Here is a 27,463-nt window from a genome sequence, read left to right as displayed (position 1 = left end):
AGGATGCATAAACTGTATACCAATCAATAGGGCCAGGAATTCATCCAAGGCTCTCATTTCCGAGGCACCTCCGGTGCATTAGGCTGTGTTTGCCTTCCCCACCTTGCTCCTCTCCCCTTCATCTGATTTGAAGTGAAAACAGATCCGTCCCCAGTAAACAGAGCATCAGGGGGGGTCACAGAGACTAGAGAGCAGGGCTGCTGCAAAAGAAACCCACAACAAGACTCACCTTATAAAATAAAAGGCCAGTGTCCCGAAATGAAAGACAGGAAAGTCAGCTCCTCCAACATGCATATTTAAGATATATGCCTCCCTGTTTCTGTCTGGAACACTCATGGAAAAATGGGGGACTTGCTGCCTCCCCCAGCTGCAAAATTGTACATTGCCCCTATGTCTCACATGCTGGTTAGTGTAAATTGAAGTTCCAATGCAACCAGATCTGGAGGGCTATACCTTCCCTGAACCTCCCAACAGGCTAAAAAATAGTCAGGCTTTACATCAAAAATACCCCGGCTTAAACACAGAAGGTACCCACGTATTCAGCCTCATGCCAAACCTAGGAAAGCCAGTAAGATTTCTCTAACAACTTGTTAGAATATAGATCTGAAACAACCTCTATCCAACATGTAGGTCCATAGAAATCTGAGATTCTTCTTCCTTCACTTGCTCTTCCAGTTATGCCTGCTGGGTGCAGCCTGAACATTAAGTACAGTAAAGGGAACTGGGGATTTTGGGGGTTCTAGTTCAAATAATGAATTTTCTCATTCTCTGACGTCAGCATGGCTTAGGTCCAGACTAAATGAAAGGCTGTATCTCCTTATAAAGCTGCCTGAGATTTACAATATGCAGAGTAGGGCTTTCACCTGGTCCCACCACCATCCCAAGAGACAAAGGAGAATCTTCTCAGTGGCAGCTCACAAGCTGTGCAACTCCCTTCCCTGCAAAGCCAGGCTGACCTTCCCTTTGATGGCCTTTTGGTTTAATTGAGTTTTAATTTCTTATTAATAGGGCTGGGTTTTTAAAAATTAGTATTTAATGTTGTGCCGAAGGCTTTCATGCTGGAATCACCAGATTGTTGTATGTTTTTCTGGCTATATGGCCATGTTCTAGAAGCATTCTCTCCTGATGTTTTGCCTGCATCTTCAAAGGTTGGGAGTATTTGTAGGCCATGCTGAACCCTTTGCTGGGAGACAGGCTGGGTATAAATTAATTAAATATTTTTTTTGAAAAACAGTAAAAGGACAGTGAAGACAGATAGCAAAATGCCTTTTTCACAGCCCAAGACAGGGGCATAGTCAGAACAAAAGCACTAGGACATCATGCTCTTAGCATGGGGCAAACTTTTACACAAAGTAAAGAATCTACAATCCATTTCCTAACTGAGGCAGAGATCTTGGATCTTTTCCATTCGCCAATAAGCTAATTTCACCAGCAGAACGGTCCCCTTCATCTTTATTGACTCGGTGAGAAGAGAACGTATCATTAAGACAGCTTCAGCCCGGAGGAGTCATTTTTCAGAACAAAATCTAATCTATTCCTTTCCAAACAGACACACCCACTGTGAGCAAGGGATCGTGCTCAGGTAAACTGGGTGCTCGAGGGGCTCTATGATGGCAACTGACTTAGCTATAGCTCCAGAGGGGCAATGGCATACAACAACACTGCTTATAATTACCTTTCAGAGTTCATTCTTGTGGCAAATGCAAAACTGGGTATCACATTGTACCAGTTGCTAATCAGACTGTAGAATTAGTACTATGGAAATAATTAGCAGTCACACCAAAAAAGACAAACCAAAAAATTGCTGTCCAATTGCTGTCCCCTCCACCAGCATCAAAAGGACAATTAGGCTTTGTAAGTTCCTATTTGATGGTCAAATAAGCAATTTGCTACAAAATCCACACTCACCAGCACTCAGGACTGATGTTTGGAAATGTGCAGATGAGATCTTCTCAACATTTCTGTGTAACTAATGTAATATAATAAATAAAAATAGTACTATGAACTAGCTAAAGCAAAGACAGAGAAACTGTGACCTTCCATAAGTTGTTGGTAGGAACTCCCATTAATCCTATGCCTCAAAACAAATGATGAGATGATACGAGTTGGAGTACAATGTCATGAAGGCAACAGGTTGGTCACACCTAATCTAGGGGCCCAGCATATGTGATGGACAGAGAGGGGAAGATATTTCGCACAAATCCACTCCCTAGTTCCACTTCTTGATTTTCCCCTTTTTGGTTTCTGACATCCCAACCCCAGTCCATCAGACTATGATCCACTCATCACAAAACAGACAAGTACTTATATACATATGGTACATCAAACCCTTTACAGTGAATTCCATTGACAATCCACTTATAATAGATACCTATTCAGTCTTTTCTATAAAACCTCAAAAGATAGAAATTCCACAGCTTTCTTTTTAATTGTTTTTTTTTCTTTAAAATTACAACATATTTCCCACTGCTCAGTGTACTTCAGGCCACTGGCTGGGGTCTTCTCACCAGTATCCGATGCAAGCAGTTGTTTGCCTTACATAAAGTTGTTTGCCTTACATAATGAATGTCCAATTCACACCAGTTAGTTGTGCTGGTAAATGAATGGGTTGATGTAAATTACCTCTACTGGCAAGACTGGAAAATCCCTAGGCATTTAGTTACCCAGCATCCTAAAAGTTTGACACTGGTCCTTAGGAACTGGTTTCTAAAAACATTAATGGCAGGGGTTTTTTTGATCAGAGGCTTGCCACTCCTGCTCTCAGGCCAGCCAGAATCCAACAACATGATGGCAACAAAGTGAATTTGGGGACATTTATTATCTTACAGCTGCTGACATTTGCTGATTTCAATGCTTCCTTCCAGCCACAGTTGCTGTAACAAAAGGATCTCAGGTTCTGTTCAATGCTTTTTAGCCTTGATGATCGTAGAGATAAAGAAAAGACATGACTGCAATGCATCTGAGAGCTCAAGGCTCAGTTCCAGGAAGTCTGGAAACAAAACCTCCAATGAATACAATATATAGTCTATGGCTCTGGAGAGTCAAGTATTTTGATCAGCGTTGGTGACACTTTCATCACTTAGATGAAGGACAGCAAACTGACAATCTAGATGTGTCCCCCAAAGCGGCTTATCAGGTCCACAGTAGATCTGCCAACAGGACTGGGTGAAATTAAAGAAAAAATACATACATTTTTACTCATAAGAAAAAAATAATTAATTTATTTGCCAGTCTCTCATTTGATGAAATCAGCCCATCACATTAATAATCCTACTGTGTCTCATCAATATGCATTCCACATCTATGAAGTTCTTATGCAGGAATACATAATGAAGTCAGGTGTTCCAGTATTCGACTATAGAGAATATTGAAGTCTAGCAATTTTAACTTCTTCCAATCTAGACTCCACTCATCAACCATTCCTATGTTGAACCCAAACCTACACTGCTAGCCCAAACTGGAACTGAAAATCACAAATCTTCCTTAGAATGACTTATCTGTCCGCTTCCCACTCCTCAGAATGGAAAGCCATCCTTCATCTAAGCTGAAGCAAATCTGCCAGTCTGTCATCTTGAAGCAGCACAGCCGGCATCGTTCCATGGTCTGAAGAGCCACGGTCAGTCACATCTCCCATTAAAAGCCAACTGATGTCAGAGTTTATAGCCTACTGAATAACCTTTCAGTCTCCTTGTCACTCACACTGGAAAATACATGAAAAGTACACTTGTGTGTATATCAGTGTTCTCATCATGTATCTATGTATGTACATTTAGTATCGTGGTCCAATAGTGACTCCCAGATTGATGCACCTGTGGGAATACAGTGTCTACATCTTATGTGGTGCCAAAAATGTAAAATCTGTAAACACACAGCAACTGTATCCATTATGCAAAAGGTGATCAGACAAATTCACAGAAGAGAAGACAGTTAAGAAGAAGCTACTGAACATGAGAGTATCTAAAGGCAGTGTGCTTCCACACACTAGCTGTTGGGAAAGAGCTGCACCTTTCAGGCCCAATTTGTAGGCTTCCCATCTAACTGGCTGCCAGTGGGCCAGAGAGGACACAATTAAAATGGTGGAGTTTGCAACCCACAAGATATTGGGATGGGCACAAACCTGAGTGGCTTTAAAGGGGGATCAGAAGAATCCTTAGAAAAATAAGGCTTTTACTGATTGCTAGTTATGGTGTATGTTGCACGTGTGAGGATGCTTTCACACTCATGTCCTGCTGTGGGCTTGTAACAGGTATTGATGGAACAGGCTTGAGAAAATAGGTCTCAGTTCTTCTTATGTTCTTGGTGTCATCCAACAGGGCTCTTATCATCTTAAGAGCCTTGCCCTGTGATGCCTTAAACCTAACTAGACCTTAGCTTTTGCGTCAGCCTCTGCAGTTTTGTTTTGTTTCTTACGGTGGAAGAGGAAAAGCAGCCCACAAATTTCATTTCTCAGGATCCTGTATCTTCCTTGTATCCGCAGTCTATTACACACTTCATCAGACGCCCCCCCTCCCCACTCCACGCCTCGGCACCAACCGATTTCATGCTCAGAGGGTTGAATCAGTGTCCCTTGGCGTGTCTCCTCTTTACACTACACTGAACAACACAACTTCCAACTTTGCTGTTCTAACTTCTATACTTAAAAAAAAAAAACCTAAATCCAAACTGCACAACATTGCAAATGAAAAACCATACAAGGAAGAAGATAGTGTCCAAGCTGGACATGCCATAAAGTCAAAAATGGAAGTCTGAGGATGATTCTAGGACAAAACAACTTTTCAGGGGGCAGGTGTCCAAATCAAATTAGTCTAACAGCCACTTTTAATGACTCCATAGAGCCATACTGCAAAACTAAGGAACTGTTATTTCCATTTTAAGTGTTTTCGTTTTAAACTCATTCTCTATTAATTTCCTTTTTCTGTCTGCATCTCTGGGTGATCATATGTTTCAAAATAATTCTAACTATCTTCCCTTTTTTTCTAGACATCTAAAATATGCCTCCCTTTCTCTTTGTATCCTACTTTCTCAATTACTTGTTTTATGCTTCTCAACCCATAGATCTTTTACAGCACCCATCCCTATTCCTTAACCTCGCCTTTTTTTCAAAAATGTCCAACTGCAACTTTGTTTTTTTGCTGCTCCTCAAATCTCCCAGTGTTCTCTGCTTGACCTGTTTTTCTTTCTTTCCCCGGTCTCATATATAGATTCACTTTTTGCCCCTCTCATTTCCTTTTGCTTTTTTTTCTCAACTCGTAAGTATCTCTGTCCATTTCCAAGCCTCATCCTTTTCTCCTTCATTATTTCCATACATCTTTCTGGAATTCATTCAAAATTAAACAAAGTTTTCACTTTTCCAACAACACATACACTGAGGATGCTTGAGATGCATATAGACCAGGCAACATGGCTGACTGGAAACACTGTTGTTGACTTCTTCCTCTGAATATACAGATCAGTGGTTCTCAACCTTCTTAATGCCGCAACCCCTTAATACAGTCCCTAATGTTGTGGTGACCCCCAACAATAAAATTATTTTCATTGCTACTTCATAACTGTCATTTTGTTACTGTTATGAATTGCAATGTAAATATCTGATATGCAGGATGAATTTTCATGCACTGGACCAAATTTGGACAAATACCTTGTATGTCCAAATCTGAATACTGGTTGGGGGGATTGATTTTGTCATTTGGCAGCTGTAGTCGCTCGGATTTATACTTAACCTATAAACAAACAGCATTCTGAACTCCAACAACAATGGAATTGAACCAAACTTGGCACACAGAACTCCCATGACCAACAGAAAATACTGGAAGGGTTTGGTGGGCATTGACCTTGAGGTTTGGAGTTGTAGTTCACCTACATCCAGAGAGCACTATGGACTCAAACATTGATGGATCTGAACCAAACTTGGCACAATTACCCAATATGCCCTAATATGAACACTGGTGGAGTTTGGGGAAAATAGACTTTGACATTTGGGAGTTGTACTTGCTGGGATTTATAGTTCACCTACAATCAAAGAGCATTCTAAACCCCACCAACGATAGAATTGGGCCAAACTTCCCACACAGAACACACATTACCAACACAAGATACTGTGTTTTCTGATGGTCTTTGGTGATCCCTCTAACACCCCCTCGCGACCCCCCCCCCCCCCAGGGTCAATCCCAACCACCAGATTGAGAAACGCTGCTATAGAGAGAAGTCACAGAGACACAACAATTCCACATTTTCACACAGATATTTGTATAACTTTTAATATCCATGCAAAGAGATCACAAAGGGCCACACTAATAGAAAATTGACATTCCTTTAGAGCAGAGTTTCCAAAGTGTGTGTCACAATTTGTTGCTGTGTCAGTTGCAGTGTGTTGTGAAAATGTAACAAGAAATGACAAAACTCTTGGAAATAAATGTTATCTTACAAATAATATATTTTAAAAATATAAATGAAAGCTTTTATGAGATACATTGTGTCCCCATACATTCCATTATTACAATGTATGTATGTGTCCATATATCTTATAAGAGGTTGGTTTAACCTCTAGTTTGCTAATAAAGCTGAATTACTGTTGAAAAATTATGCAAGTCTAAAAGGATATGTTACCAACATGAAATGTTTGGAAAGCTCTGCCATAGAAGATCACAAAAATGAAGGAGAATTGCAACCATCATGAGATCTTGGGTTGTTTAGGCCTAAACAGAGGTAACCACAACACATGTAGAGACCCTGTTGTGGTGCTGGAACACAGAATGGCATGTAATACAAAGTTGGCAATCTGGGGGCGGGGAATCCAGCAAAGGCACGACAGACAACCCAAAACAAAATGTACACATACTTTACATTTCACTGCAGCTGCACTCCTCTAACCACTTACCCTTGAAACATAATCCTCCTGTCAGCACCCAATCTTGGCAGCAGCAACTGGCATCTCACAAACTGTATTCCACTGAGACCAGCAGCTACTGGGTAAGGCACATTTGTTCCTTTATGAGAGATGGGGAGAGCCTACTGTGACATTGGGAGAAAGCACATCCTTTGAGCACAACAGCCTCCACCACATTGGCACCAGCACAGCTGCCAGGAGTAAAGGCTGAAGTCGCACCCCATGAGCTCCCAGCAACTACTATTGCTTCCTGGCAGCAAACCGTATTTTTAGCCTTTGTGGTTTCCGATTCCACTCAATCCATAATTCAATCAATAGAATATTTAGCCTTTAGAGCCTTGATCACAGGCAAGAAGTGGTGACCCCTCGGGCTAGGTAATGAAGGGATGGCAAGGCAAACATCATTTGTTCGAGGGCCCTGAGAAAGGCACAATGAAAATGCCAGCTCCATTCTTGGCCCTAGAGATTTGGCTGCCACATTGTCCCCAAGCTTGGTAGTGACCAGAACCCATAAGCTTCTCCTCCCTCCCCTACAGCTCTGCCTCCACCCTCTTTGCTAAGTGGGAGCAGCTCTCAATTGGTGTTTAGAGAGAAGCAAACTGCCCTTGAGGGACCGCACCAGGTGTCACTCAGCATTTGAACATGCACAATGTCTGTCTTTATGGCCAGTTGCAGAATGGGCACTTCTTACAAAATAATAACGCCAATAAAAAGAGAGAAGTGCAAGGAGACTCCAAACAACCTAAATTAAAAAGCCCTTTGGAGTGATCCACTCATTTACTCTACAGACACTTGGCAAGAGCACCTTCCCTTTTGAACGCGCCATGAGAAACACCTTGGCAAAGGAAATACAAGGCTTCACAGCATCTTCTTCTCCAGGCTGCTTACTGTTAGCTAAAAGGGTCCGATACAGCTTAAATATTCCCACCAAAAATAAGTTCTTACAAATAAATAGCACAATAAAGGCTCAATGACTATATCTTGTACCAACAGGCACACAGAGAGAAAAACTTAGGGAGGAGTTAAAGGAATATCCAACAAACATCATGGCTACAAATCCTGCTTTAGAAAGAAAAGATCTCTAGCTGAATGGAGAAAGATAATGCCTAGATCAGGCATGGGCAAACTTAGGCCCTCCAGTGTTTTGAACTTCAATTCCAACCGGACTTCAACTTCCTACCAGCTGTTAGGAATTGTGGAAGTCCAAAACACCTGGAGGGTCGAAGTTTGCCAATGCCTGCTCTAGGTGATGGGTTCCCATGTTCAAGGTAAGTTGAAAGATGAACAATCCCATAAACAAGAGTCAGGAACCAGGTTCAAACAACACCTGGACAGCAAGCACACATAGGTCATCTGATCATATCCTTCCCTGTATGGTGTGTTGTAATTTCGTGTAAATTACAGTGATTATTTCTATATCAGAAGCTATAAAAAGCATATGCAAATTGGTATCCTTTTTTTGGTAAGGCATAAGTGGCCACTCTCCCACTAGCCGCTAAATACATCCCAACATTTGGGATAACAGATCATATTAATATAATCCATGAGTACTCAGATGTATATAGCTTTATAGCAGGGGTGAGGGGCCTGCAGTCCTCCAGATGACATTCACCTCCAGCCTTAATCATCTCCAGCTAGTGCCCAGGGATAGTTGAAGCTGTAGTGCAATATCTGAAGGCATTATGAATCCCTAGGCCTGCTGTACAAAAACAAATTTGTATATCTGAACAATGCCACTTTCCATCACTGCCCCCACTCCTCCCCCCCCCCCCCCCAAATTGGCAAACTCCCAGCAATCTGCAATCTTTCTTTTTAAAAGCCTAGGTATTGCTTAACAGTCAGTCTTGAACCAGTTACCATTTCCACTCTCTTGATCCAGCCACCACTAAAACCTCTGCCATCTCACTTCTTGCTTTCACAATGGCAAGCTGGACATCAAACCATTATCAGTCTCCCTTGGAGAATAAACTGGCCTAAATTCAACCAATCATCCTATAACAGGAGTAGTGGAACACACACATGAAGTGATCCAAAAGAAGCCTATAAATAAAGTACTCCTAACATTTGCTGTCAGAACAAGAGAGTGTAAAGATTTCAATTCTGCAGCAAAACTGAGCTGGCTCCTATCATGAAGCAGCCAAAAAACCAGAAGTTGAAAAATGTTGCTTCAGGACTCTGTCATGCTCCCCTTCACTTTAGGAACACTTGCAACACTTGTCATAAAGCCAGTAAGTAGCTTTGAATCCAGCCAGCTGGAGAGCAGGAGATCCATATCCCGCTTCTGCTACGATTCTCTGTCACTTCTTAAAGCCATAGAATTCCACATCAATTTTGACCAGCAATCCCATCACCTAACAGCTGAGGCTGGTAAAAGTCTTCTTCACTGGATCCATGTTTTCTTCACTGTCATTTCCTTCACTATATTCATATTTCCCCCACTTAAATAGAAAAACCCACACAAAGAGTAGGAAAGCAATTCTACTTTTTGCTGCAATTCTGAATATGCAAGTTTTCTGGGGCTGAGAATGTGTGACTCATCCAAGTAGGTCAAAATAAAAAAGGACACAATAGAAGAAGCATTTGATTTTCTTCCCATTTCAGGCTCACTAAATGACACACATCCTTAATAACACCAGCTCAGTAATAAAATTGCCTTTGGAGTCAGTGTTATGCCTTTAAGCCTGGAAGTGAAAAAAGACAAGGCAACAATGGAGAAAAGTGAATTAATGTCTGACCAAAAGGGCTCTGGGAATTAGGCTTGGATTGTACAGATATATCAAGGGCAGATGCCCTGCTAGAGAGCACATCGATAAATAAGAAGAGAGATGAAATTAACAAGGGTCCAACAGGAATAAGATTATTTAAATCTGTCTTGAACAAAAAGGAAAGAAAGAGGAAAAGAAGAATGACCTTGTGAAAATGCTGCCACATACATGCAATACATCTAAAACTAGCACCTTACAAATGACATACATTCCAGGGCATGTCGGGTTTAGCTAATTAACTTACTGAACTCCTGATAAGCGATTGTTAAAAGGGGATTCTGACAAGAGGCTGGACTTTGCATTCCTAGTTCAGACTTCTTTGTTATCTTTCTCGTGAACAACAGCTTCTCCATATATGTGGTCAGATTTCCAACAGGAGAGAGCTGTGCAATTGTGAAAGTGCCAGATGGTGAGCTCAGCATCTGTATGAAGCACTGAAATAAAGAACCCAACCAAGAGAGGGTGAATATAAGGCTGCACATATCTAGACAGTGATGGGATCATGGATGATCGGGGCAACCAGGATTAAAAAGAGCTCAAAACTGACTCTATCAAAATTGCCATCAAAAGATACACAGCTTTAGAGAAGGAGAGAAACAGCATTAAAATTCTGGTGCGGCTGAACTTCAGGGAAAGTTTCCCAAAATTTTATTTCCAAATGCTTGACAATTACATTTGCAGATGACACTAAAGAGGGTTTTGCAGCAAAGAGCTGAGAGAACAAGGAAATAATTCAAAGGAAGTGAGCAAGGCTAGAAATAAAACACGACTCAGCCGGGCAAGGCACAGCTTGCGGAGATAGGAAATGCAGACACTGAGCAGGGACAGAAACCTGGAAAGAGACACAGGATGAGAGCAAATTGGAGATGAGCTGACAGTGATGAAAGAGCTACTGCTATTTCAGGCTGCAGAGACACCACACACAAGAGAGGATGAGGAGAGTGAGAAGTAGGATGCACCCATGATCAGGAAGGCCAGCCTTGCCCAAAGCAACCTAGCTGGCACTTATGGGGCATACAGGGAGAATTCAAATGAGACAGGGGTGAAAGGAAGTGGCATTGCTTCTGATGGATAGAGCTCTGATCTCCCAGGCATCATCACCCATCTAAGAATCAGCAGGTAAGCTTCTCCCACATGTATCACCTTTCCAAAATTTATCTCTTCACTGGGCAAGGTGCTAAAAAAAAAGCAGGTTTGGGAAGAAGGGGAAAAATGACAATATTGACCTCATAAAGTCCACTTAGAGATTATCATAGTGCAGAATTATAACAGTTTGGCACTACTTTAATAGCTCCATCCTATGCAGTCCGGGGATTTGTAGTTTGTTATAGCACTAGAGCTCTCTGATAAAAAAAATGGAGAGAAATCTCACAAAATTATAAATTTCAGAATTCTACAGCATTGAGCCATGACAGTTGATATGGTGTCCAAATTGCTATAATTCTGCAGAATTAATGCTGTTTGACATCACATTAACTGTTGTGGCTCAATGCGATGAAATCCTGGGATTGTAGTTTGGTGGCAGAGCTAAAACTACAGCTCCAACAGCTCCATAGCACTGAGCCATGGCAATTAAAATTGGGTCAAATTGCATTAAGTCTACAATGTAGATACAGCCAGTGGCACAGTATTAAGATGAAATGTGAGTACTTGCATACATGGATAGAGAGACACTACTATCTCTGCTCTGTTCAGGACACTGAGAAAATCCAAGTCCCAAAATAGTTGTAAAAGTCTCCCTTTTTGGACCATGATGTTGCTGGTTGGAAGACTGTGTGAACTGTGTTCCACAAAAGTCATATTTTCAAGCTTTCATAGTGTCACACAGTCAGAAGCCTTCTTAAATGATGTAACTTCATGCATAGCTCAAGCCTATCTGTGCAGTCTAGAATTCTGCGAAGTATAAAACTCTGCTCATTTTTATCAAGAATGCTTCTTGCAAACTTCTTTTGTGTCCCAAATCCCTGGGTCCAGCTCTCCAACTCCTCTCCTTTGAATCCCAGGATAAATTCTGTTCTTGCCAGAAAGTGACCCCTCACATGGTGGTCACTCAACAATAGTAAGTGAATAAGGCACAGATACTGAAAGAACCATGATGAAGGACAGCGGTTACAATGCGTGTTGGCAGGAGACAGTGAAAAACACAGCCTGGCAGCTGGGAACGAAGGAATATATGTTTTATGAGGCACTGAGTGCCTGGGACTGCAAGTACAACAGGAGAAGAGGGAGGTGCTGGTGAGGGACACCATATAACTTCCCTCCTGCAGGGGCCCTGACAAATAGAATCTCTTTGTAATTCAATAAAGTCCCAGCAGTTATCATGGTTCATCCATCGTACCCAAAGGACTACAGCTGATATTCACATAAATTTGAACAGTCCAATATTCGCAGGAAAAAGGCTCACCTACTGAGTGGGGAATACCAACACACATCGGTATTCCCCAAGTATAATATCATCTGCTACAGAGTTTGAACACAAAGCCCCAGCGATACTCAGAGGACCTTGCCTTCTACGCCCAATTGAACTATGTTTGCTGAATAGGGGAAAACTTTTTTTTACCACAAAAAAAAAAAAAATCCTGCAGACCTTTATTTTACAGAGTATATAATTTCCCACCTGACATCTTTGCTGATCTGCCAAACTTGACTTCATTTTATCACATTGTTATTTTTATGGAATATTGCTGTATTTTATAATTGGCATTAATTGCCCAGGCTGCTCTGAATGGCGTGTAAGCACCAGAAAGGGAAAAAGCCAATCCTTTTAGAAACACAAAAACGAACCAACCTGTGTAATCAGTGGAAACAGTTTGAAACTATTTCAGGGAGGATGCTTCTTGAGCCACAACAGGAATCAATAAATATAACATTATTTAGTCTTTTAAAAATATTTGCTGTCATACAACACCACTCTTGAACCACATGGTTTATTCCAGGCTCTATTCAAAGTGCTAATGTTGAGAGATAAAAATCAAGATGGTTTAGGACATTTAAGGACTGGCCTTCGCATATATAATTCTCTCTTTAGTTCAGGATGGCCTTATTCATGGGCGCATCAATTCATTTAGCTGCTAACCGTGAATAAACTAAAATCTGTGCAAACAAACAAAGGGACCTGTGCAGTATGGTCACAATATTATGGAATTTCTTTCCATCTAAAATTTCTTTGTGCTTCAGTACATGTCTTTGAGAGGACACACACATATATACAAGGGCTGAAACTTTCAATAGTGGCAACTATTTATTTAAATATAATACAAAAGTGATACATGCCACCAAGTTTTACAGATTCCCCTTCAATATAGTCGCCAGCATTGTGTACAACCCATTTCCAATGATGTGGAAGTCTTAGGACACCTGTTGCAGCGCCTGTTCTGTTGATAGTTCGAATGGAGCGGTCTACTGATGCAAGAATCTCTGGAACAGTTCTGAAGCGAATGCCATGAAATGCTTCCTTCATCTTAGGAATTAAGTCGAAGTCACAAGGGCTTAAGTCTGGGGAATATGGTGGATGGTACAGAACTTCCCAGCCCCACTGATTGAGTAAATCAGTCACAGCTTGCATTGCATGTGGCCGAGCATCGTCATGCAAAATGATAGGGGTGTTCTGCAGAAATTGTCACCATTTTTTTTTCAAAGCTGGTCTGAGATGGTGTTCCAAAAATGAGCAGTAATGCTGCACATTGATGTTCTTTTTTTTTTTTTTTGGATATGATCTTTATTGAAGTTTTCAATACAAAAAGTAGAGAGCGTATAGTTCGTGAGAGAGGGGTTGGACAGTGGGGGACGGGGGGGGGAAAAGCAGGGCTAGAGAGGGGAAAGGAAATCGGGATGGGTGGGAGGGACCAGTGGGTCGGGGTGGGAAGGGAGCAGGGTTAGAAAGATAAAAAAGCTTGACTTCCAAATAGTCCGTCGGGGATATTCCAAAAGATGTTAGTATTCTTCGTATTTCTTTCTCTTAGCCTCTTCCTCTACCTTCTGTCCCAGCAGTCTGGGGCGATATTTCTTTTTTCTTTCAGGAATGATTTCATTAGTTCCCAGCCCGTCCTATTCTTCCTGCTTTTGTCATACAACAAAGTGGCCAGCGTGTCCATGTCCATTAAGTCTCTTGCTTTCAATAGCCAGTCTTCAGTGGTTGGACGCTCTTTTTTTTTCCACCTACTCGCTAGGACAATCCTTGCCGCGGCTGTTAAGTGGTACAGTAGCCTCTCTTTGTTACTTTCTAGTTTGAAATCTATCAGATGGAGTAGGTAGTATTCCGGTCTTAGCTCAAATTTGGTCTGTATAATTAGCTGGATCTGCTTATGGATCTCCACCCAAAAGCTCTTCACTTTTTTGCACTGCCACCATGAGTGGAAATATGTCCCCAAATGGGCTCCACATTTCCAACAGCTACTATTCGTCCCTTTGTAAAATTTGGCTATTCTCTGGGGGGTGAGATGCCATCGGTACGCCATCTTGTACCAATTTTCTGTCGCCTTTGCGAACCTAATTTTCCTTTTCCAGACCGTTTCCCACTCCTGAAGCAGTATGGAATGTCCAAAGTCTGAGGCCCATGCAATCATACTTTCTTTGATTAATTCAGTTTCGGTATCCCATGTGAGGAGCTTTTGGTAAAGCACTCTTATCAATTTCCTTTCCTTCTTCATTATAGATTCCCAAAAATTATCTTGTGGTGCGAACCCATTTTTCTTGTCCTCTTTGAAGGCATTTGCTACTTGATAATAATGGAACCAGGACATATTTTCGTCCATTTTCCTAACTGCGTCTATCGGTTTCAGTTTCAGTTGGTTGTCTTTGTTTTCTAGAAGTGTTTTGTAGGTGTGCCAGTTGTTGCTCGGGAATTCTCTCTTATGGTTGGCTTCAATGGGTGACAGCCAGAGGGGGGTTTTGCTGTAGAAGTTTCTTTTGTATTTTATCCAGACTTTAAGGAGAGATGCGCGAACAAAGTGATTAGTAAAGTTTTTTTCGATCTTGGCTTTATCGTGCCAGAGATAGGAATGCCAGCCTCTTCGTATGTCGAATCCCTCTAAATTTAGGAGTTTTGTCTTTGCGAGCGTGGTCCATTCCTTAACCCAAGTTAGGACGCAGGCTTGGTAATAAAGCTGGAGATTTGGGAGACTCAGACCTCCCCTTTCCCTTGAATCTGTCATGGATTTGAATTTAATCCTGGCCTTTTTCCCGTTCCACACGAATTTCATGATCTCCCTCTTCCATTGTGTGAAGCAGTAGTTGGTTCTAAGTATCGGGATCGTTTTGAAAAGAAAAATCATCTTGGGGAGTAAGTTCATCTTTATTATGGCTATCCTGCCGAGAAGGCTTAAGTTTAGGTATTTCCAACTAGCCATCTTCTTGGTAATATCCTTCCAAGTTGTTTCGTAATTATTTTTTATCAGTTGGTTGTCATGAAAATATCATGACAATAAAGTAAGAGGCCTAAACACTTACTTTAGGCCTCAAGCTAATACAAGCCTCAGTTCTTCGCGTCACTCCGCATGCACGTGATGTAGGAAGTTCAAGTCTTTTTGCTCAGAAGTAAGGTAGGTATGTAACTAACGTGTGGTACACACGACATTCTTTGGTTTCGTTGCATGTCGTCTTTACAGCAGTGCTGCCACTATTAAAGTTCCAACCCTCGTGTATATTTATATCTCCTGCTGATCTTCTTAAACCAAAATTCAGTGTGCATGCCAATATAGTTTTCTCATACACACTACATCTGCTACACACTTATGTGCTCCATCTCACAGTATAGTTTTATTTCATTCATTTTGTGTACAGTGCTTTAAAAAAAACCTCTTTCTCAGAAGCATATTATATATACCTCCAACCAATATCTCATTGCATACATTTCTATTAGGTAGATGGGGATGCCTTGAGCCAATTTTAAAAGGCTTCCTTTCAATATCACCTCATGGGCTATCTGTCCTCTCCTTCATTCCACATGTGTTAGAAAAGAAATGTAGGTTCTCAGATTACAATTGTAATAATCAAATGTGTAGGTTACTTGAACTATCTTCTCATGGGAGGTTAGAGGCAATGAAATTTGTGTACAGTAGCACAAGCAGTTGCAATATCAGTTCATTGTGTTTAGTGAGGTACAAGGGGCTGCTATTAATATTCATACTTTTATATCCCACTCAAAAGGATATGAGTAGTGACAGGGAATGAACTCCCTATCAAAAAAAAAAAAAAGGAAAGAAGAGAGGAGGGGGAGAACTTTTTATTAATCTTATGCACACTAAATTAACTCAGTGTATCCAGATGTATAATAGTTTTCGATTTAAAATAGAGTGGCAGATGGATGGTCACAACTACAATGGTCAAACAACACTAATTATCAGGGGAGAATAGAAAAACTGTACAGAGCTAAACTACTGCAATGTACTCTATTATACTGTCCTATCCCCAAAAGCTGTTCAGAGGATTCTGGTAGAGCTGAACAAAGTGACAGGTCACTAAAAGCATAATTCACTATGCATAGAGAGCATAACACACTCTACCATCTGTACAGGTTTCATATTGTCTTCCTGGTAACAGACTAGTTATGACCTATGATGCCATTAAAAATCATGCCAACATACTTAAGGGGCTATCTGTTCTCATATGCCTATTTGCAAATTGACTAAGATATCTTTCTGGACTGTTACCATCTGTCTACAAAATAGGACATTTCAAGGATGCAGAACAGCCTCCTGGAAACTGAATTCATCCAGATGTTGTGGACTACAACACTCATCAGCCTCAACCAGAGTGATCAATTGTCTTGGTTGATAGGCATTCTAAACCAAAACACCTAGCGAACACAAGTGAAGGTAAACTCCAGCTAACACGGCATAGCCTTTTCATTAATTCATGTTGTTAGCCAAACTAATTGATTGTTCTGGTTGAGTGTGTGAAAAATGTCACCTCACTTGACAATGCATCTGCAACTGTAAAACATCTATTTTAACTTTAATATTCCATATTATTCTAGCATTTTGGGTTAAGATAACAAGGAGAACCTGCTAGAATTGAGCAAGTTTTGCTGTCATTTTAAACAACTGCAGAGGTCATATCTAGAGTAAAACGAGAAAACTGGGTGTTCTCATTTCAATGATCTGTTATTCGAATTTTATCTAGACATTTCATAAATTATCAGACACAAAATGTCAGAATGGAGTAGTGAGCAAGTTGAATTTTTAAAAACTCAAAGCCCCATTCTTGACTCAAGGGAAAATTTTGCCTCTAGCTTTTGTACATTTGTCAGATGTGATGTTCTCAAGGTTCTCTCTCAAAAAGGACAAGGAAAATAGCATTATGCATTCACATGTGAAAGCTATCCATACCAAACAGGATTACTAAATAATGAATAGCAAACGAATGCCAAGCTAATGTGCTATCAATAAGATCAAATGTAAGTAAAATCTCATCCAGAATTTAGTTCTGCAACCTATTCTAAAAGAGAGGATTCATTCTTGGAACACATGAAGTACTAATGATCTCTTCAGAAGTCAAAGCCACTCTCCTCTGCTTTTCTTTAGTGCTACATTCAGGCTAACTATCATATGACTACAGCAGCACTGAATAAACATGCATAGGATAGGGCTGTAATTCCCATTAAGTTGAATGAAATGTACTCCATGTGAGAGGAGTACATTTCATTCAACTTAATGTTGTGGGTGCCAGACAGAGAAGGGAGAGATGGTCTGATGATTGCCTTTTTTAAGCAGTACTTTTATGGGGAGGGGGGAGGCATATGCTCCATCACCAGAGAAGGAAAGCACAGAGCATTTAAACAATAATTGTTCTACAATACACAAGTCCTATGAAAGAGTGTCATTTTTCAGACAAAAAAGGATAATAAAAACCTTTAAGTGCGACATAAAATGAGACAAGCATTAGAGAGAAAAGAGAGTTATGTTCTGCAGCAGACTTCCCCAACTTAGTTCCCTCCAGAATGGGTGTACTACAACTTCCATCAGCCCTAGAAAGGGTGGTGTTAGCTGACAGATCAGTGATGTTGCAGACATTATCCAACTGGAGCTCAACATGCTTGCAAGAGCCATTTCACAGAGCATTAACTTCTCTAGAAGGAGCGTTTAAAAAAGGTTGAGGGGAAAGACACAAATCACACTTTCCCATGATAAAATATTATGACGTGAGTAAAAAGAAAATGCAATAACCTCACAGCAGCAGGACTGTCGTGATGAAAGATGCCTGGATCCCTCTAGAAAATGTACATTTATTGAACAAGATGATGCAGGCTTCCTTCTTTGTAACTACAACCAATCCTCAAAAACTAAGTACTTGAATTATGGGACAGATGTTTAAAAACAGGGTCAGACTTCCCAGCGAAAGGAATCTTCTGATTAAACTTTTACTCTTCCAGATGTTTGAGACTCCAATTCCCAGAATTCCCGACTCTTGGCTAAGCTAGAAGGGGCTTCTGGTAATGAAAGTCCTAAACACCCAGAGGATCAAATTCGAGATCTACTATTTCAATATTCTTTGATAGTGGTTCCCTATCTTTGGTCCTTCAGTTCCCAGAATTCCCGACTACTGGTCAAGTTAGCTGGGGCTTCTGGTAGTAGAAGTCCTAAACACCTGGAGGATCAAACACTGAGATCTACTATTCTAATATATTTTGACAGTAGTGATTTGAGCATCAGCTCCCAGAATTCTGACAATTGGCCAAGTTAGCTGGGATTTCTGGTAATAGAAGGCCTAAACACCTGGAAGATCAAATGCTGAAATCTACTATTCCAATATATTTTGACGATGGTTCCCTATCTTGGCAAAAATATGATAGCTAGGACCCTACATTGGTTGCACAACACAGGTCTGAATTAATGAGGGGAACATGTGCACGAGACTGCACAGCAAGTGAGAGACGCAGCTGCGTCAGAATCGTGGCAACTTTGATTGCCAGAAAGTGGGGGAGGGAACATTTCTATCCTGTTTACCATCTTCGTAAGCTGTTGTTTATCGTTTAACATTAAATAAGTCTTACATTACTTCACCCTTATCCTCTCCCACCTGAATTAAATTACTTCACTGCTATCCTGTTGCAGCTGCATCTCTCACTCACTCCACTGTCTCGCGCACATCTTTCCTTCATTAATTCTGACCCGCGTTGCACAACTAGTGTAGTGTAGGATCCCAGCTATCATACTTTTGTCCCTATTTTTGGTCCTCCAAATGTTTGCGAGTCAGCTCCCAGAATTCCTGACTATTGGCCAAGTTAACTGGGGTTTCTGGTAGTAGAAGGACTAAACACCTGGAAGATCAAACGTTGAGATCTACTATTCCAATATATTTTGATAGTGGTTCCCTATCTTTGGTCCTTCAAGTGTTTGGGAGTCAGGTCCCAAAATTCCTGACTATTGGCCAAGTTAACTGGGGCTTCTGGTAGTAGAAGGACTAAACACCTGGAAGATCAAACGTTGAGATCTACTATTCCAATATATTTTGATAGTGGTTCCCTATCTTTGGTCCTTCAAGTGTTTGGGAGTCAGGTCCCAAAATTCCTGACTATTGGCCAAGTTAACTGTGGTTTCTGGTAGCAGAAGGACTAAACACCTGGAAGATCAAGCGTTGAGCTCTATTATTCCAATGTATTTTGACAGTGGTTCCCTATTTTTGGTCCTCCAAGTGTTTGGGAGGAAGGACCCAAAATTCCTGACTATTGGCCAAGTTAACTGGGGCTTCTGGTAGTAGAAGGTCTAAACGCCTGGTAGATCAAACATTGAGCTCTACTATTCCAATGTATTTTGACAGTGGTTGACAGTATCTTTGGTCCTCCAAGTGTTTTGGGAGTCAGCACCCTGAATTCCTGACTATTGGCCAAGTTAGCTGGGACTTCTGGGGACTAAAGCCCCAAACACCTGGAGGAACAAAGGCTGGAAATTTGTACATTATAGTGTCATTGTGTCCAACCTTTGGTCCTTTGGATGTTTTGGACTTCAGTTCCTGATTCCTTACCATTAGACAAGCAGCCTAGGGCTTCTGGGAGTTGGAGTCCCAAACACTTGGAGAGTCAAAGATTGGACACCATTGTTATAGTGGATCCCAATCTTTGATCTTCATAGTTTTTGGACTACAGCTTCCAGAATTATTGACTTGTGGCCAACCCAAATCCAAAACACCTGGAGGACTACTGTTATAATAGTGTTGATGCTTTTATTAAAATACAGAAAAGCACATGTAAGTATTTTAGCTTTGTTACCTTTCCACTGCCTACCTGTTGCTCAGATACAAATTAATGGTCAGGAACTACTGTCATGACACAGTTTCAATGCATATATTAAATGGGAATATGTAGCATTTCAAGGAATCAAACTGCTGCCTATTTGTTGCTCAATTACAAATAAACAGACCTGGTGTATCAGGCCTGGGCAAACTTCGGCCCTCCCTCCAGGTGTTTTGGACTACAACTCCCACAATTCCTAACAGCCTACCGGCTGTTAGGAATTGTGGGAGTTGTAGTCCAAAACAACTGGAGGGAGGGCCGAAGTTTTCCCAGGCCTAGGGCATATCATGGCTACAGCCCTAAAGGACAGGAGAGGACACTAAGCCTGTAGGAAGGAGGAGGAAGAAAGGGAAGCCACAATTGCCAGAGGAAGGCCTGCCCTAAACTGGGAGGAACGCGGGAAGAGGCGAAGGAAGGCCCGGCGGGGGTCTGAGGGGATGCAAGCCATTTCTATTACCCGGTAGCCAGGAGAAGGAGGAGACTCGCGCTGCTTCAGCCGCTTCCGCCTTTGCCGCTTCCGCCCGCCTCGCTTGGCCACGCCCCCTTCGCCGCAAGGGCCGCTGGGAAGCGTGGTTGGCGGGCCAGAGCTGCCTAAGCCAGACATGACCTGTTGATATAAATGCTCGCGTCTAGGGAGGGCGCTGCACCTTTCCACCCCTGCTTTCTCTTTCCTTCGTAAATTTCCCCCTTCCCTTTCTCTTCCCTCCCTCTTTTTTCCTCCATCCCTTCCTTTTCCTTCTTTTCCTCTTTCTTTCCATATTTCTCCCTACTTTCGTAGACAGGACACCTTTTCCCAGTGACATCACTGCAGGCCACTTCACCTAGCAACAGCCAATCCAGTGACATCGCAGAGGGCCACCTCACCTAGCAACAGCCAAATCCTTCAGATAGCAACAGCCAATCCAGTGACATCGCAGAGGGCTACTTCACCTAGCAACAGCCAATCTTTCAGATAGCAACAGCCAATCCAGTGTCATCGCAGAGGGCTACTTCACCTAGCAACAGCCAATCTTTCAGATAGCAACAGCCAATCCTTCAGATAGCAACAGCCAATCCAGTGACATCGCAGAGGGCTACTTCACCTAGCAACAGCCAATCTTTCAGATAGCAACAGCCAATCCAGTGACATCGCAGAGGGCTACTTCACCTAGCAACAGCCAATCTTTCAGATAGCAACAGCCAATCTTTCAGATAGCAACAGCCAATCCAGTGTCATTGCAGAGGGCCACTTCACCTAGCAACAGCCAAATCCTTCAGATAGCAACAACCAATCCAGTGACATCACAGACGGCCACCTCACCTAGCAACAGCCAATCTTTCAGATAGCAACAGCCAATCCAGTGTCATCGCAGAGGGCTACTTCACCTAGCAACAGCCAAATCCTTCAGATAGCAACAGTCAAAATTCTTCAGATAGCAACAACCAATCGAGTGACATTGCAGAGGGCCACTTCACCTAGCCACAGCCAAATTCTTCATATAGCAACAGCCGATCCAGTGACATCACAGACTGCCATCTCATCTAGCAACAGCCAATCCTTCAAATAGCAACAGCCATTCCAATGGCATCACAGAGGGCCACTTCACCTTGTTGTTGTTCATTCGTTCAGTCATCTCCGACTCTTTGTGACCTCATGGACCAGCCCACGCCAGAGCTCCCTGACGGCCGTCACCAATCTTTCAGATAGCAACAGCCAATCCAGTGACTTCGCAGAGGGCTACTTCACCTAGCAACAGCCAAATCCTTCAGATAGCAACAGCCAAAATTCTTCAGATAGCAACAGCCAATCGAGTGACATTGCAGAGGGCCACTTCATCTAGCAACAGCCAATCTTTCAGATAGGAACAGCCAATCCAGTGGCATTGCAGAGGGCTACTTCACCTAGCAACAGCCAATCCTTCAGATAACAGCAGCCAATCCAGTGACATCACAGACTGCCACCTCGTCTAGCAACAGCCAATCCTTCAGGTAGCAACAGCCAATCCAGTGACATTGCAGAGGGCCACTTCACTTAGCAACAGCCAATCCTTCAGATAATAACAACCAATCCAGTGACATCACAGACTTCCACCTCATCTGGCAACAGCCAATCCTTCAGATAGCAACAGCCATTCCAATGACATCACAGAGGGCCACTTCACCTAGCAACAGCCAATCCTTCAGATAACAGCCAATCCAGTGACATCACAGATGGCCATCTCACCTAGCAACAGCCAAATCCTTCAGATAGCAGCAGCCAAATCCTTCAGATATGTATGACACATAATGCAGTTTCAAATATTTGAGATGTAGGAGAAAACTTTTCCTGCTGCCACTCTGATACGTATGTTTTGCAGCTGTTGTGTACCTTCTCAATTCCATTTACATTGATGGTCAGTGACTCCCCGGAGTTTAAGCCTGGACTCTTCCATCCCTATGTAGAGATACCAGGGAATGAAACTTGGGACCTTTTACATTCAAAGCTCTGACTACTAACCACAAGTGAATGCCTTCAAGTCATTCATTGAATTATGACAACTCCATCCATTTCATGCAGTTTTCTTAGGCAAGGAGTATTCAGAAGTGATGTTGCCAGTTCCTTCCTTTTAAATATAGCTTACAATAGCCGGCATTCATTGGCAGTCTCCCATTCAAATACTAATCAGGCCTGACTCCTGAATGTACCTTTACTCTGTAATTGAGCATTACATGTCTTGTCCGACTGCTCATTAGGATATGTGACTCAGAAAGTCAAATTGACAATGATCTGAGGCAGTGGTTCTCAACCTGTGGGTTTCCAGATGTTTTGGCATTCAATTCCCAAAAATCCTAACAGCTGGTAAACTGGCTGGGATTTCTGGGAGTTGTAGGGCAAAACACTTGGGGACCCACAGATTGAGAACCACTGATCTAAGGCTTGCTTTCCAATGAAACACCAGAATTTAAAATAAATTTTCTTAAATAATTAATATATTGGGAATTGTCATTTTCTGCGCTTTCTATAATCTGAAAAAAGCAACTTTCCAAAGTTCTGATATGGAGTTATTTCCCTTGTAAAACCTTCTCAGTGGGTTTGGTCACTCGGTCATAGAAACTTTTTAGCCTGATTTAACAGAAGCAGGTGGCTTGTTCTTGAAAAGATAGCTCGGACCTGATAGATTTATGCTTCCTTTGATGGTAGAAATCAAGATTATGAAAGACTGACCCTTTGGGCTTGCTCAGCCCTCAGACACTCCATCTGAGAGGCAAGGGCCGCCTTTCTGCATTGGGTTTCTTTTCTGTCTCTGCTTCTGTTTGATGCCGCTTATCTGATCCTGGTGAGCGTGTTCATGTGTTACTGAAGAATGGCAGTGCCACATTGCAATGTCAGAAATCACCAACCAGCAGGATCTCTTGAGGACTGCCAGAGCTGGAAGGCTGATGCTGATAAGAAGACATTGACAAAATTGAAAATGCACATGTTTTGAGGAAAGCTGGAGCCAATGGGGGAGATAGCTGGACAGACATGCTCAGCTGATTTATGGGATTGTCAGAACCCAGCTCCGGTTAAAAATCAGAACAGAAGAGTTCTGCCTTTAACTTTTTGGAACCTTACAAATTTGTGGTTTTTGTGCCCCTTGACTCCTGCAGGCTTCCTGGACTGTTCCTTTTCTGGCTAGCCAGAAAGTGGGTGGTTCACCTTTTAAATAAGCTTCCAGTGAGGTGAGGCGGGTGAGCGCTGTACTGTTTTAACAAGAAAAGTATTCACCTTCTCCCCACGAAATAAAACTAGAAGCAGACTTGTGACAACTTCTGGGTTGGTTAATTTGTTCATTTCTTTTTGGCATTCTGTGAGGTCCCAGGATGGCCGCCTTGAGCAATAGTGGCCCATCCCTGGCCTAGATAGAAGTATGTTCCAATTCCAGTTAAGGAGGGACAGTCCTAATTAATCCTTTGCTATCTCAACATTTTATCTGCTTTCAAAATACCCCAGTTCTCTCCCCCGCCCCAAACAACTGAAGAGAAAAGGGAGTTAAATCTTTCCCTTCCCAGTAGACTTATGCAAAAGGAAACTGCTGCAGCCTCTTCTGGCTTGCATGTTCTTTCTCATTAATCTTTTGCCATCTTGACCACAGTCTGATGTTCTTTGGCTAAATGTGCCCCCATTTTCATCTGTAAATCATTGGGGAGTACAATATATTGACTTCTGCCCACAGTCAGCTGGCCGTCCTTTGGATCAAAATTGTTCTATGTATTGTCAAAGGCTTTCATGGCTGGAATCACTGGGTTGTTGTAGGTTTTTTCGGGCTATATGGCCATGGTCTAGAGGCATTCTCTCCTGAAGTTTCGCCTACCTCTATGGCAAGCATCCTCAGAGGTGGTGAGGTCTGTTGGAACTAGGAAAAAGGGTTTATATATCTGTGGAATGACCAGGGTGGGACAAAGGACTCTTGTCTGCTGGAGCAGTTGAAACATTCACACCTAGCTCCAGCAGACAAGAGTCCTTTGCCCCACCCTGGTCATTCCACAGATAGATAAACCCTTTTTCTTAGTTTCAACAGACCTCACTACCTCTGAGGATGCTTGCCATAGATGCAGGCGAAACGTCAGGAGAGAATGCCTCTAGACCATGGCCATATAGCCCGAAAAAACCTACAACCCAAAATTGTTTTGTTTGAACGTAGAGTTTTTGAAACATTTATAATAAGCAACAAACCTTTCTTTTGCAGATTTTAGGACAGACCACAGTTACCTTCATTGCATCCAGTAATACCTTGCTCTCTGAAATCCCCACAGTACAACATCTACGTGTTAAATTTTCATGAATTCTACCTCTTCCCTTCAGATTTTACCTGACCTTATCTGTGATATGTTTTCTGTCTCTTCTGCTGTCCCTGCACAAGCACCCCCAATATGAACAAGTGAACACTATCATTACACAATCCTTAAGCATCAAACACATTTGTTTTTCTCTATCAATCTTTGATCCTCCCTAGAGTCTCATGTCCCCAATGGTACACCTCCTTCTCCTTTGGAGCCAGGAGAACTGGTTTCTCTATTCCTCATCTTGAAGGTGACTTCCAAGACTTAAGAAAGGCATGACTAATATATAGATTGCATCTTTCTATGATCTAGAATGACAATCAAGCAATACTTCAGGCCAGTGAACAAAGGTGTGCGTGTGTCGCTTGCTCCTTAAGCATGGCAGCTTTTACAACCACTGATCCAGAAACCAGTTTGTTGCATGCATATTTCTCAGGCTTTATTTCTCAAAATAGAATAACTTCAGATAGGGCAAACTGGTTGTGTGTATTTCTTAGTGCCATGCATCATTGACATATCCAGTTAAAGGTTGTCAACTAAGAAAGGATACAAAAAGTCAATGTATTGTCAAAGGTTTTCATGGCCGGAATCACTGGGTTGTAAGTTTTTTGGGCTGTATGGCCATGTTCCAGAAGCATTCTCTCCTGACGTTTTGCCTGCATCTATGGCAGGCATCTTCACAGGTTGTGGGGTCTGTTGGAAACTAGGAAAAATGGGATTTATATATCTGTGGAATTGTCAGGGTGGGAGAAAGAACTCTTGTCTGTTGTCTGTTGGAGATAGCTAGGAACCAGGTTTCCTAGTTTCCAACAGACTTCACAACCTCTGAGGATGCCTGCCATAGATGCAGGTGAAACGTCAGGAGAGAATGCTTCTGGAACATGGCCATACAGCCTGAGAAACTTAAAACAACCCACTGCAAAAAGTCTCTTTCTAGGAATGTTGGTAAACTACAGCAACCAGTTTGGCAAATATTGGCTAGGTTTGGGTTTGAAGAGAGCATGTATAAGAGCCAAAGGAGTGCATGGGCTGGAGTGCCGGATTTGGGAGGCCCAAGTTCTAGCTCCTCCTGAACCATGAAATGAAACTTGGGAGGTCCAAGTTCTAGCTCCTCCTAAACCATGAAATGTGACTGGCCCAAGGTACTGGGTGACCTTGGGCCAGTCACTCCCTGCAATCTGATTAACTTCAACAGGATAAAGAAAGGAAATAATTCATTGAAGAAAAAGTGAGATATTAAAATGACTAATAAATAAAACATTGACCATCCTAATTACATCTTGTGTTCACCTTGTCGTTTCTGCCTAATAGGCAGCAGCCAGCTCTGGCCTGTGTCCCTATGGTTGAGTGAATCTCTGCCAGGCAGTTTGTTTCAGGAAAAGAGATTGACTGTCTGACATCTTCTTCAGAAGTACCATGAAGAGGAGGTTGTGGAAGTGCCATTAAATCATTATTCATTAACTCCTACTTCCTGGCAGCCAGTAGCTGAGCTCTGAGGGACTCTGTGTCAACTACAGGCCAGTGCATACCATATTTTCCTGCCCAAAGATTACTACTTCAGTTGCTAGACACAATAGAAGGGCTAAACAAAGTGTGCCGGGATTGGTAAGGAGCATCCCCTCCAAACTTTCATAGATGAAAACCAGGACATTAGTGTTGTGTATTCGGGGTAAACCTTGCCCCATTTTATGTCCCAGCTTTTGTTGGGGGCCCTGGTCCATTTTTTGGGAGCCTCCTGAAATCGGGAGGGTTGTTTTCAGTTCAGGGGCCCGTAAATTGAACCACCCACTAGCTCCCCTTCTCAGCATGCACTTTCGTTCTTCTTACCCGGTACCTGCTGTTTCTTCTCTATGGGTAAGAGATGCTCAGCTGCAGGCACATTCCAGGCCTGCCTGTATGCCCTGCTGCCATACATGCAGTCTTGGAGAGAGTGTGTGAAATGGGGTGTGCAAGCAGACCCGGAAAGTGCGCACATCTGCCAGTGCTTGTAGCCGAGTGCCTCTTACTCTAGAGTAAGGCAGTCAGCTGCAGACGCACTCTGGACCTGCCTGTATGTCCCACCACATACGTACTCTCTTTCCAAGGCAAGGAGACCATTTCAGCTGCAGATGAAAGCAGGCTTTCGTGTTGAGCGTATTTTTGTGTGGGGAAGGGGCTTCCCATTTCGTGCACCCAAAGAAACAGAGGACACAAAAGAAACAGTAGGAACGAATTCCATGCACAAGTCTACAAGACACGTAAAGTTGAACAACATCAAAGTGTAGTTGAAAGTGTAGCTAGTAAAAAAGAGAGCAAGTTATTAATGGGAAAGAACAAATCAAAATGCTTTTTGAAGCCAGTAAATTCTTGAATGTACCAATGAGTTTAGGAAACCCTAAAGAAAGGAAAAGAAAAACCAGTATTGATAATAGGAAGGACAAAATTGTTCCCTACAATCATGTCCATCCTGTTGAGTTAGTTGAGTGCTGCTTTTGCATTGTGAACTATGTATTCAGCAGCTGAAGTAAACCAAAGATAAAAGAGGTAAGTGTGGGAAGGAGAAAGAAATTGGAACATTTTAAAAGCAGTTGAGAAATTATGTCAGCAAATAAGTGACCAGGCCTGCTCCAAGTGCCTATCTACTTCCAAAACACGAGAAATGTCTTTTTTTTAAAAAAAGGTGCTATGAAAACCTTGGTGTATGAGCATACACTACAGTTGAATAATATTTTAATATTCTTTAAGTATGCCTCCTCTACAACCCCAAGGACCACCGAATGAAGTCAGGTCTAAAATAATTACTCATGAAAGTGGCATAAA

General features: G+C 42.1%; 1 protein-coding gene across 2 annotated transcripts in view; it reads right to left on the bottom strand.

Annotated features, from left to right (window-relative positions):
• R3HCC1L (R3H domain and coiled-coil containing 1 like) overlaps nucleotides 1-20,412 on the bottom strand; it is a 49,204-nt gene extending 28,792 nt beyond the window's left edge. For both annotated transcript variants that reach the window (XM_060768203.2, XM_060768204.2), the window contains exon 1: nucleotides 20,340-20,412. The gene's annotated coding sequence lies outside the window, so the exon portion shown is untranslated. The remainder of the gene's footprint in view (nucleotides 1-20,339) is intronic.
• Nucleotides 20,413-27,463: the final 7,051 nt, after the last annotated feature.

This window comes from Anolis sagrei, chromosome 3 (assembly GCF_037176765.1).
Source record: "Anolis sagrei isolate rAnoSag1 chromosome 3, rAnoSag1.mat, whole genome shotgun sequence".
Lineage (NCBI taxonomy): Eukaryota > Metazoa > Chordata > Lepidosauria > Squamata > Dactyloidae > Anolis > Anolis sagrei.
The sequence above is the reverse complement of the archived record's forward strand: the minus strand, read 5'-3'. Positions and strand labels throughout refer to the sequence as shown.